Here is a 9926-nt window from a genome sequence, read left to right as displayed (position 1 = left end):
ATCATTTGACGATAGAGCGTGATATCGACAGCCGGTTTGTCTAGGGATAGGGTAAGCTTGGTGCTGAATGCCATTGGGACTTTGACTTTTGAGTCTCCCATCATACCAAACTTTGCTAAGAGAGTCTTCGTGTAAGCCTCCTGATTAATAAAGATGCCTTCGGGTCCCTGTCTTATGTTTAAACCAAGGAAAAAGTTAATAGGACCCATTCAGCTCATTTCAAACTTAGTCTCCATCAGCTTTCTGAATTCAACTGTTAAGCTGGGATTCGTGGAGCCAAAGATGATGTCATCGACATAAATTTGAACTATCATAAGGTGGTTACCTTCCTTTTTGCGAAAGAAGGTTGGGTCAACCGAACCTTGTTTAAATTTAGACATCTTTAAAAATTTTGTAAGCGTTTCATACCAGGCTCTCGGAGCTTGTTTGAGACCATACACAGCTTTATCTAGAATATAGCAATGATTTGGATGCTTTTCGTTCACGAACCCAGGAGGTTGCTCCACATACACAGTTTCTTCGAGTTCTCCATTGAGAAATGCACACTTGACGTTCATTTGGAAAACCTCAAAGTTTTTATGAGCAGCATAAGCCAGAAATATTCTAACAGATTCTAGCCTAGCTACTGGAGCGAAAGTCTCTTCATAGTCTATCCCTTCCTCCTGACAGTATCCCTTTACCACTAGACGAGCCTTGTTTCTTATAACATTACCTTCCTTGTCCATTTTGTTCCTAAAAACCCATTTGAGACCAACAACCGAAGCCTTTGGAGGAGTTGGAATGAGGCACCAGACTTTGTTCCTTTCAAATTCGTTTAGTTCGTCTTGCATTGCTTGAACCCAATCAGAGTGATCTAGGGCAGTGTTAACTGTCTTCGGTTCAACTTTTGATACGAATGAGTTAAACATACAAAACTCAACCTTTGAAAATAAGGATGTCTGTTTTGCCTTCAGTTGTGATCGGGTCAGAACCTTTTCAGAAACATCACCAACTACTTGAGAGACAGGATGATCTCTGGTCCATTTGATAAGAGGAGGGTAATTCGGATCAAAGGTTGGGTCTAGTTCAGCATTGATCATTTCTTCTGGCTCAGATTGGCTATCGTAATCGAGTGTCAGATCATCATGTTCGCCCTCAATTGATGAGCTTTGAGAGACATGAGGTTCAGGTGTTTCATGTGGTACTGAGCTTCCAGGCGTTGAAGCATCTTCGGTTGGAGAAGTATCTTCTGTTGGAGAAGCATCTTCGGTTGGAGTGGTAGAATTTGGCTCCCCCTGGACTTGTGAGCTTGGCTCCCCCTCGACTTGTGAGCTTTGCTCCCCCTCGACGTGAGCGTTGTTGGAAGGAGAGTCATTAGTGGTCGATCCTCCTTCATGCATTCTTCTTGCAGCATCTTCGACAATCTGCTTCATATGATCAACTTTGTTGTCTGCTGCACCTGCTTCGGCGAGTGAAGCTTTCTCTGGTTCATCAAAGAGCTCAAGAAATGTCTCGTATAAATTTGCGACCGAGACTGTAACTGGTTAGTTAGAGGAAAGATTTCCCCAGCGGTGTCTTCTTTGGCCTGTAGCTTCTTGACATAGCTATCGTCAAAGGTCACATAGTATGTCTTCAATCCTTCTCGAACACTTGTTTAGGACCCTATACGCCTTGGATGTGAGTGAGTAACCCAGAAAAATTCCCTCGTCGGCTTTGACGTCAAACTTGTTGCGGTGTTCTTTAGAATTAAAGATGAAACACCTCGAGCCGAACACATGGAAAAATTTCACATTGGGCTTTCTGTTGTTTAGTATCTCATATGGAGTGAGCGTGAACCTCTTGTTGAGATAGGACCTATTCTGTGTAAAACAAGCAGCCGAAATAGCGTCAGCCCAAAAATAAAGAGGTAAGGAAGCGAAACTTAGCATAGTTCGGGCAGCTTCACACAAAGATCGGTTTCGTCTTTCGACTATTCCGTTCTATTGCGGTGTGTAGGGACATGAGAAATTGTGACTAATTCCCTTTTCTGCAAGAAACTCTTCAAACTCCCTGTTCTTGAATTCGAGACCATTGTCGCTTCTGATGTTGCGAACAACCTTCTTGAGCTATACTTCAATTTGCTTGAAGAACACTTTCAGCTTTTGAGTCGCTTCAGATTTGAGCTTTAGAAAGAACACCCATGTAAATCGTGAAAAGTCATCAACAATAACAAGAATGTACTTGCTACCACCGATGCTTTCGATAAATGAAGGACCACACAAATCGATATGAAGTAATTCGAGTGGCTCAACAACTTTTGTGTTGATTATAGATGGGTGACTTTGACGACTCTGCTTCCCCATTTCGCATGCAGCACACAAATGATCTTTGTTGAACTTGAGCAATGGAAGCCCCTAACATGACCTCCAGTGACAAGTCGGTTGATATCTTTAAAATTGAGATGAGAGAGTCTTCGGTGCCACAACCAGCTTTCATCGGATTGAGCTTTTGACAACAAGCATATAGCTGGGTTTCCTTTGATGGGTTTAAGGTTTAAGGGAAACATTTCACCATTTCGCTCTAACTTGAGAATCACTTTCTTTGTCTTTTTCTCTATGATTTCAGAACCTTCATCATCGAATGAGACTTTGAGACCTGTACCCCCAACAAGCTGAGATACGCTAATGAGGTTGTGTTGAAGTCCTTCTACATAAGCCACCCTCCTTATGGTAAAGTCCCCATTTGTTATCATCCTGTATCCCTTTATGGTGCCGAAAGAATTATTTCCAAACTTGACGTTGCCACCATTTGCAAGAGATCTGTATTCCCTAAGCTCCTCTTTCCTCCCTGTCATGTGACGTGAGCAGCCACTATCGATGTACCATTCTTCGTCGAACTGCTCGTCACTTATAACCTGCAAAAATTAGGCAGATTTAGGAACCCAAAGTTTCTTGGGTCCACGTGAGCTTTGCATGGGAAAGGGAACAGTAAGAGAGACATCAACTAGATATGTTCGTTTTATAAAATTTGTTTCATCTTTCTTTTTAATGGTAAAAACTATTATTTTGTTAGGATTGGGTGTGTTCGGTTTGGACTCTGGTTTGGGTTCATTGACCTTCTGCTTTCCCATTTGTTCAGCTGATGAATGAGATTTTTGAGAACAAGCGGAATTAGCTTTAGAACAAGATGGAGATAAATCGGTGGAAGTAGAAGAATTAGAAGAACGAGAAGAATTAGAATGAGAGGGTTTGGATTGAGAGGACTTCCTGGCTGGAGACTCTAGGTGAGCCTTTTGCTTTTGATCGTTCGAGGGACTGACCTTAGAGTTTTGTTCTCTTTTGACTTCAGAACCGAACCTTTGCATTCGGTTGGAGCTGTCCTTGGAACCGAACCTTTGGTTTCGGTTGAAGTCTTTTTCAGAACCGAACCTTTGCCTTCGGTTGATATCTTCTTGTGAACCGAACCTTGGCTTTCGGTTGTTGTGACTTTCAGGCCTTCCTACAGGATTGTTTTCATACTTCAGATTCTTGTCTTGGTGTGAGAAATATGCATTCTGGGAATGCCAGAATTGTTTCCTTTCAGAAAGGTTCTTCCTGTATCTATTGTTCCTTTCTCTCTTCCTATTACTCATCTGTTTAGGTTGATGATGAACATTTGCTTTCATTTTCGGTGTCTCCTTGGCTGGTTCCTTTTGAACTGCAGGAGTTTTACTTTGAGCCGAAGGAGCAGAGGGAATGTTTGTAGAAGTTCCACTTTGAGCTGAGGGAGTAGAGGTAGCGTGTTCTTTTGCTGAACGATCATCCTCCTGAGGAATAGCTTTTGTACCACTGGTGCTTGGCTTATCGAAATTATCCGGCTCATTCAAGGGTTCAGGTATGTATCTTCCTTTGCTCTTCCAGGAGGTTCTTTCAGATAAACCAATGGTTTCGTTTGCATTATCTATTGGAGCTTCCCAGAAGTACTCATCACAACCATCAACATTGTCTTCGTTTACAATAGCTGTGAGTTCAGCTGTTTGATGTTCGGTTACTCCTATCACCTTGTATACTTGATTCGGAGTGGTCCTGACCTTTTGATACACAACTGCTTTCTCAACCAATATTGGGGACTTTTGATGGGACAAACGAGCGAACTCCACAGAATTTTCAGAAATAAGATTCTTGTGGTTTTCAGGTTCGTTTTTAATGAATTCTGAGCAGTCAACCGTGTCCTCTACAGAAATTTCACTCATGTTTTCGTCCTCGTTAAGCTCAGATGCATTTTCAACATCAATTTTGTTTTCTGATCTTACGATGGCGTTTAAAGAGTTAAATTTTTGCATGGTTTCGGTTCTCAGTTTAAGTCTGTCATTTTCATCCAAAAGGTTTTTAAGCATGTCCTTGTGGTCTTTGGATTTAATGAAGGACTCAATTTTTTCCAGTCGATACATGTAGGTCGGATTGACATCATCAGACGATATCACACTCTCACAATTGTAGGCTTCGACATTGATTTCATCTTCCTTAAACTCTAGGAAGGGCAAAATCATGCGATGGATCTTTTGGCCTATTTCACAATCCAAGTGAAGCTGAGTAATATTAGAATACAAACGTTTAGCAATTAAACAAAAAACATTCCGTTGTTTTAACAATTTTAAATTGTCTCTTTGCAAATAAATGTTTTCATCTTTAACTTTAATTAATTCTGACTCCTTTAACTCGATCCACATTCTCCGCTCCTCACTCTTCGACGCCACCCTACTCAATTGATCAGTTAGGTTAGAATTGGTGACTCGAGTTTGAGTTAAGCTACTATCTAGATGAGAAATTCTTGTATTAACGTTTTTTAGTTCTTTCTCATATGAGGATGATGGTACTTTGGATGAAATAAAGACAAATTGTACCTTCTTTATCAGTTCATCGAGCTCATTGAATTGCTGGCTGAGTGGTTTGGCCGTGAAGCACATGTCCTCCTGTACCTTCTGTCCATCACTTCCTCCATCGGTGTTGTATCCTCTTATTTGAGATATATCAGTCACCATGAAGCATCTTCCTCCACTGCTTTCCTCCTTTGCCACATAAGCCTTTCCATGGGTAGGCTTCCTCACTTCATCGTCTTCTGAGTCGGTAGACCAAACTTCCGTGCTACTGAACTTGTCATCTTTAACCGAACCCTGCACAATGAGAGCATTAATAGAAGGGTTAGCGGTAGACTTCTTCTTTCTCAACTCGTCCAATCTTTTCTGCAACACAGCTTCCTCATCATTTCCATCATCCTTTTCAGCCATCTTCTTAAGGACACAGTCCTTGGCATAGTGGTTTTTCCCACCACAGTAGAAACAGCTTACTCCGGAATCGCCATCCACCTTCGGTTCCTTCTTGTGCTCCTCAGCCTTCGGTTCATTGTTCACCTTTTCAGAGCTGTAACTTCCCTGCCAGTTTCGGTTTTTATTGCTGGGGAATCTCTTATTTATGAACCTCTTGGGATTGGACACCATCATGGCATAATCCTCAGACGTGAGGTCATATTCTTCCAAATTAAGGTCTTCATCCTCCATCGCGGCTTTACTTTTAGATAGGAGGGCCAACGAACCGAGACTAGAAACGACGTTCTTTTCTTGCAGCACAATCCTCTCTTGGGACTTGAGAATACCCACCAGTTTCGCCAAAGAATATGATTTAAACTGCTCATGGGCTTTGACTGTGGAAACCACTGCTCTCCATTCAGACCTCAGACCATTCAAGAAAGTGACCTTCTGTTCGATAAGCTTCCTTTCAATATCGTGTTTGATCATCTTGCTGAGAAGATGATTGAAGCGATCAAACGTCTGGGTCACGGTTTCTTCGGCCCTTTGCCTGAATTCTCCAAACTCAGATAAAAGCAAAGTTTGAATAGAGTGTTCAAGATCCTCGTCTGTGGAATACAGTTCACGAAGTCTATCCCAAACTTCCTTTGCCGTCGTGCATGAGCTGACCAACCTGAATGTGTCGGACTGAAGGGTGAATCTAATCAACCTTAACGCCTTAATATTGCACTGGAATTTATCTTTTTCATCTTGTGCAATATCTTTCACGTCCTTTAGCAGATCATTGTACTCCTTTTGTGTCTTGATGATTCTGGACGATGCAGAATGAGAAAACGGTCCATTAGTGATGGCTTCCCATATGAGGTATCCATTATCCTCCGATCCAATCACGTAGTCTTCAAAGTGATGTGCCCATACTTCATAGTCATGGGTGTATAAGATTGGAATCTTTGTCGTCGAACCGATGCTGTTGGAAATATTAATAAGGTTTGATTGCGTCGCGTCCATTATGATCGTAAAAACTTGTTCAAAGATCAGACTTGTAATAAAGCAGATTAGGGCAAAACAATAAATATCAAGATACGTCAATAAAGAGATGACGATTCAATAAATATTGATAATTGCGGAAAAACCCTAATGGAAATCTTTTTCACAGAAAAAATGTGTATTGATTACACAGCCTCCAGCTCTGATACCAATTGATGAGATTAAACTAACCTTTAATCTATAAAGATCGATTAGATCTTGAACAAGTATACAAACATAAAACAGTATGAACGCAATAATAAGATCAAATCAAGATGGAATCAAACGTGTCGAATGATTAAACAAAATCCTCAGAAGAGCTCGATTAAGAACATCAACTGTAGAGGATTGGAAGGTTACAAGAATGAATAAAGAAACCTGTTATCGTCTAGATGAATCGCTATTTTTCAGGTCTCTAAAAACCTTAACCCTAATATGCATGCAAGCGTAAATTTATATACAAAACATAAAACGTTCTCGGTTGGACAGGCCCAAACCGGAATACAAAATAACTTGTGCTATTGAGCCCAAAAAGACGCAATGTTCAAAATAATCTTCAGCCCAACACAAATCATGTCCCAAGAATATCTCCCTTAGTTTATAGCTTTCTTTTCTTTTCCGTATACTCTTTGTTTTTGACTTTCAACTTATATCCTTGATTTCTTCACGACTTCAAGATGAACATATGAATTTTTACATGAATGAATTCATCTTGAATAGTTGGACTTCCTTTAAGATTTGACAATGAATGCACATTTGGTATAGAGGCTTCTTGTATATGGTCTTGAAAATCAACACGTTCAGCTTTGAAATACCTCATCTATAATTAAAAAGAAACTGATTCTTCTGGATTACTCCGACAGGTTCATAGATAACAATAAATTGATTGAGGAGGCCTCAATGCAATTCGTCACATAATCTTCAAATACAACTTCACCTTGCTTCTGGGGTTGAAAGGTTTTATGTTGAAAAATAATATTCACTTCTTGTTCCTTCAAAAGAAAATTCTTTATCGATCACAGATGCGTCTTGAAAAGTAATCATGACTAAATGTCCCTGTGGATCACATAGTCATAAAGACCCTTCTCACCACAGTTGTCCAAGGACCCAGCCTTGGCTCAGATGGAGACTACTCGTAGTATCTTTGTGAACACGGAGGAACGCATTGCGATTTGTTGAGTATCGGAGAACTACTCGTGGGTATTTTTAATGTTAGCCCCTGCATATGCTCGATTACAGATCTCAATACAAATTTTCAAGTTAACTTGGCCCTTGGTGAGACGTTCAATGGTTTCTGAATCTCAGCTGAGTGTACCATTCTAGTGCTAGTGAGAGTTAATGAGGAATAACTCACAAAACCATTCCTGCGATAAATGTATCTAAGGACATATTTTCACAGTTTACCATGACACGAGGTCAGGGCCCTTGGCAGGACATTCAACGATAATTGTGCCTTGCGAGGTGCATCGTCCTAGTGCCAATACCATTAATTCCTTACATGCAGAGAATATATCTGACAATACATTTGATTCTGTGCAGTTTTGCATGAAAAAATGTAACAGCCCGAAATTCAGGTAAACCTTATGACCCTTCTACTTTGAGAGTTGGCAAGATGAGTCCCTTAAAGATATATGTGGATTTGTGAGTACGCTGGGTGTAAAGAAGCGTACGCCGCAGTACTCACGCACTTAGTTTTGATGCGGACTCGCCTGGGTATGCTGGGCGTACCCAGGGTTACGCTGGGCGTAATGTGTTCAAATGCAAACCCTAAATTCTGGCTTCTGCACTATAAAAGGAACATCTAATTCCTTGCCCCAGCCACCATACCCCCTTGAGTGAGCCCTTAGAGTGCATAAATCCGTGTATAAGCTTGTGTGTGTGATTTTTGAGCTTGAAGGTACCTTTTTGAGGTGAAGAAGGAGAAGAGGAAGCCATTATTGGAGCTAGAGGTGGAAGAGCAAGATTAGATCCGAGTTCTACAGTGGTTGGAGATCCCTTTTGAGGTAAAAAGATTCAAGCTTTGCATCTTTTCTGTTCATGCTTTATAGAGAGAAGTTTTAGGGTTTTTGGTCCCCAAGTTCATAGATTTTTGAGTGGTTGAGCTCTTAGAAGCCGAGATCTGTCCCATACTAGATCATTTAGTGTTGTTATGTGATAAAAATCCAGTCTTGGTTGTTAAAAGTTGTTCATGCATGAGATATGGAGCTTTTAATGTTGGAAATAGAGTGTTTTGTGTGTTTATGACTTCCACAGCCATGCAAAGGCTTAAAGTCACCAACTTTATGGATTAAGACGTGTTAGAGAAGTCAGATCTGGATTTTGAATGCAAGAATTAACAGATTAAGACCTGAATGAAGAAGAGGACAAAGTTAGGAGTTACGCTCGGCGTAATCCCAGTACGCACGGTGTAAGGGGTTGCGTACCCCGATTCTACGAAGCCAATAGGTATGCTTAGCATACAGATCTGGTATGAGCCGCGTACCCCAGATGGTTGACTTTTGTTGACTTTTAGGATTTGGTCAACTTTAGGGTAGTTGAGCCTTGAGAGGGGTAAAATGGTATTTTACCCTCCTGAGAGTGCTAAGAGAGGGATTGGTCTAGCCTTGGGAAATGTGTTGATGTCGATTGTTTATTTCGTATGATTAGGCGGAGGCTAGATCCTATTTTCACGGAGTCCAAGATTTCCGAGTTACCGAGTTACACGAGGTAAGTCTTCTAACTATACATTACCTAGAGTGGTATTATGAGTTGACTGGAAGGTCTTACGTGCTATGAATGAGATTGTGTGTCATGTATGAGGTTATGTGCTATGTGATATATGTATGGTAAATAATTGTATAGACCGGACCGGAGGGTCCAACGAGACAAACCGGGCCGGAGGGCCCAACGAGCTATGACCGGACCAGAGGGTCCAACGAGCTACGAGACCGGAGGGTCCCGTTGAGACACATCGACCGTAGGGCCATACAATAGCCTCGAGGGGCGTATGTATTGTATGTGGTATTTTGGGGGAACTCACTAAGCAGTTATGCTTACAATTGTTATGTTATGTGTTTCAGGTAGTAGCGAGGACCGTGGAAAGGCGCCGGCGTGACCGTACACGTTGAGAGGAGATTTGATTTTGTGATCTTGGGATATGTTATGATTTGATAACTATTGTGGAATACTTTTGAGAATATTTTTAAATTATATTTGGTTGTTGAAAAATGAAAAATTTGTTCTGAAAATCTCATCGTTACAAGTTGGTATCATATCCCATGTTTGAGGGATTCGGATGCACCTTTGGGCGTATTTGAACTCAAACTGAGAATTTGAGAGATTTAAAAAAAATAAAGCAGGATTTTTTTAAAAGAGTAAAAGATTTGAAAAGAAAAGAGCAGAACAGTGTGTACGGTCAGCCAGCACCCAAACGGTGAATCCCCAAAATACCCTTACATTATGTGTTATGAGATATGATATGTTATGTTATGCATGCTAGAGTAGGCTAGGTATTCATATTAGGACTAGAGTGGCCTGATTTGTGATGCCTTAGCCTAGGAGATTACTGTTGCTAAGAGATGGCTTAAGAATGAGTAGGTAGCAGTTACGAGCTGATGAGAGGTCTATCGGAGGGTAGCCAATACATAGCGAGAGTAGAGTATTTGCGATCTGGGATCCA

Source organism: Lactuca saligna, chromosome 7 (assembly GCF_052625555.1).
Source record: "Lactuca saligna cultivar CGN05327 chromosome 7, ASM5262555v1, whole genome shotgun sequence".
In the NCBI taxonomy this organism is placed as follows: domain Eukaryota; kingdom Viridiplantae; phylum Streptophyta; class Magnoliopsida; order Asterales; family Asteraceae; genus Lactuca; species Lactuca saligna.
This window is presented reverse-complemented; position numbering follows the sequence as displayed.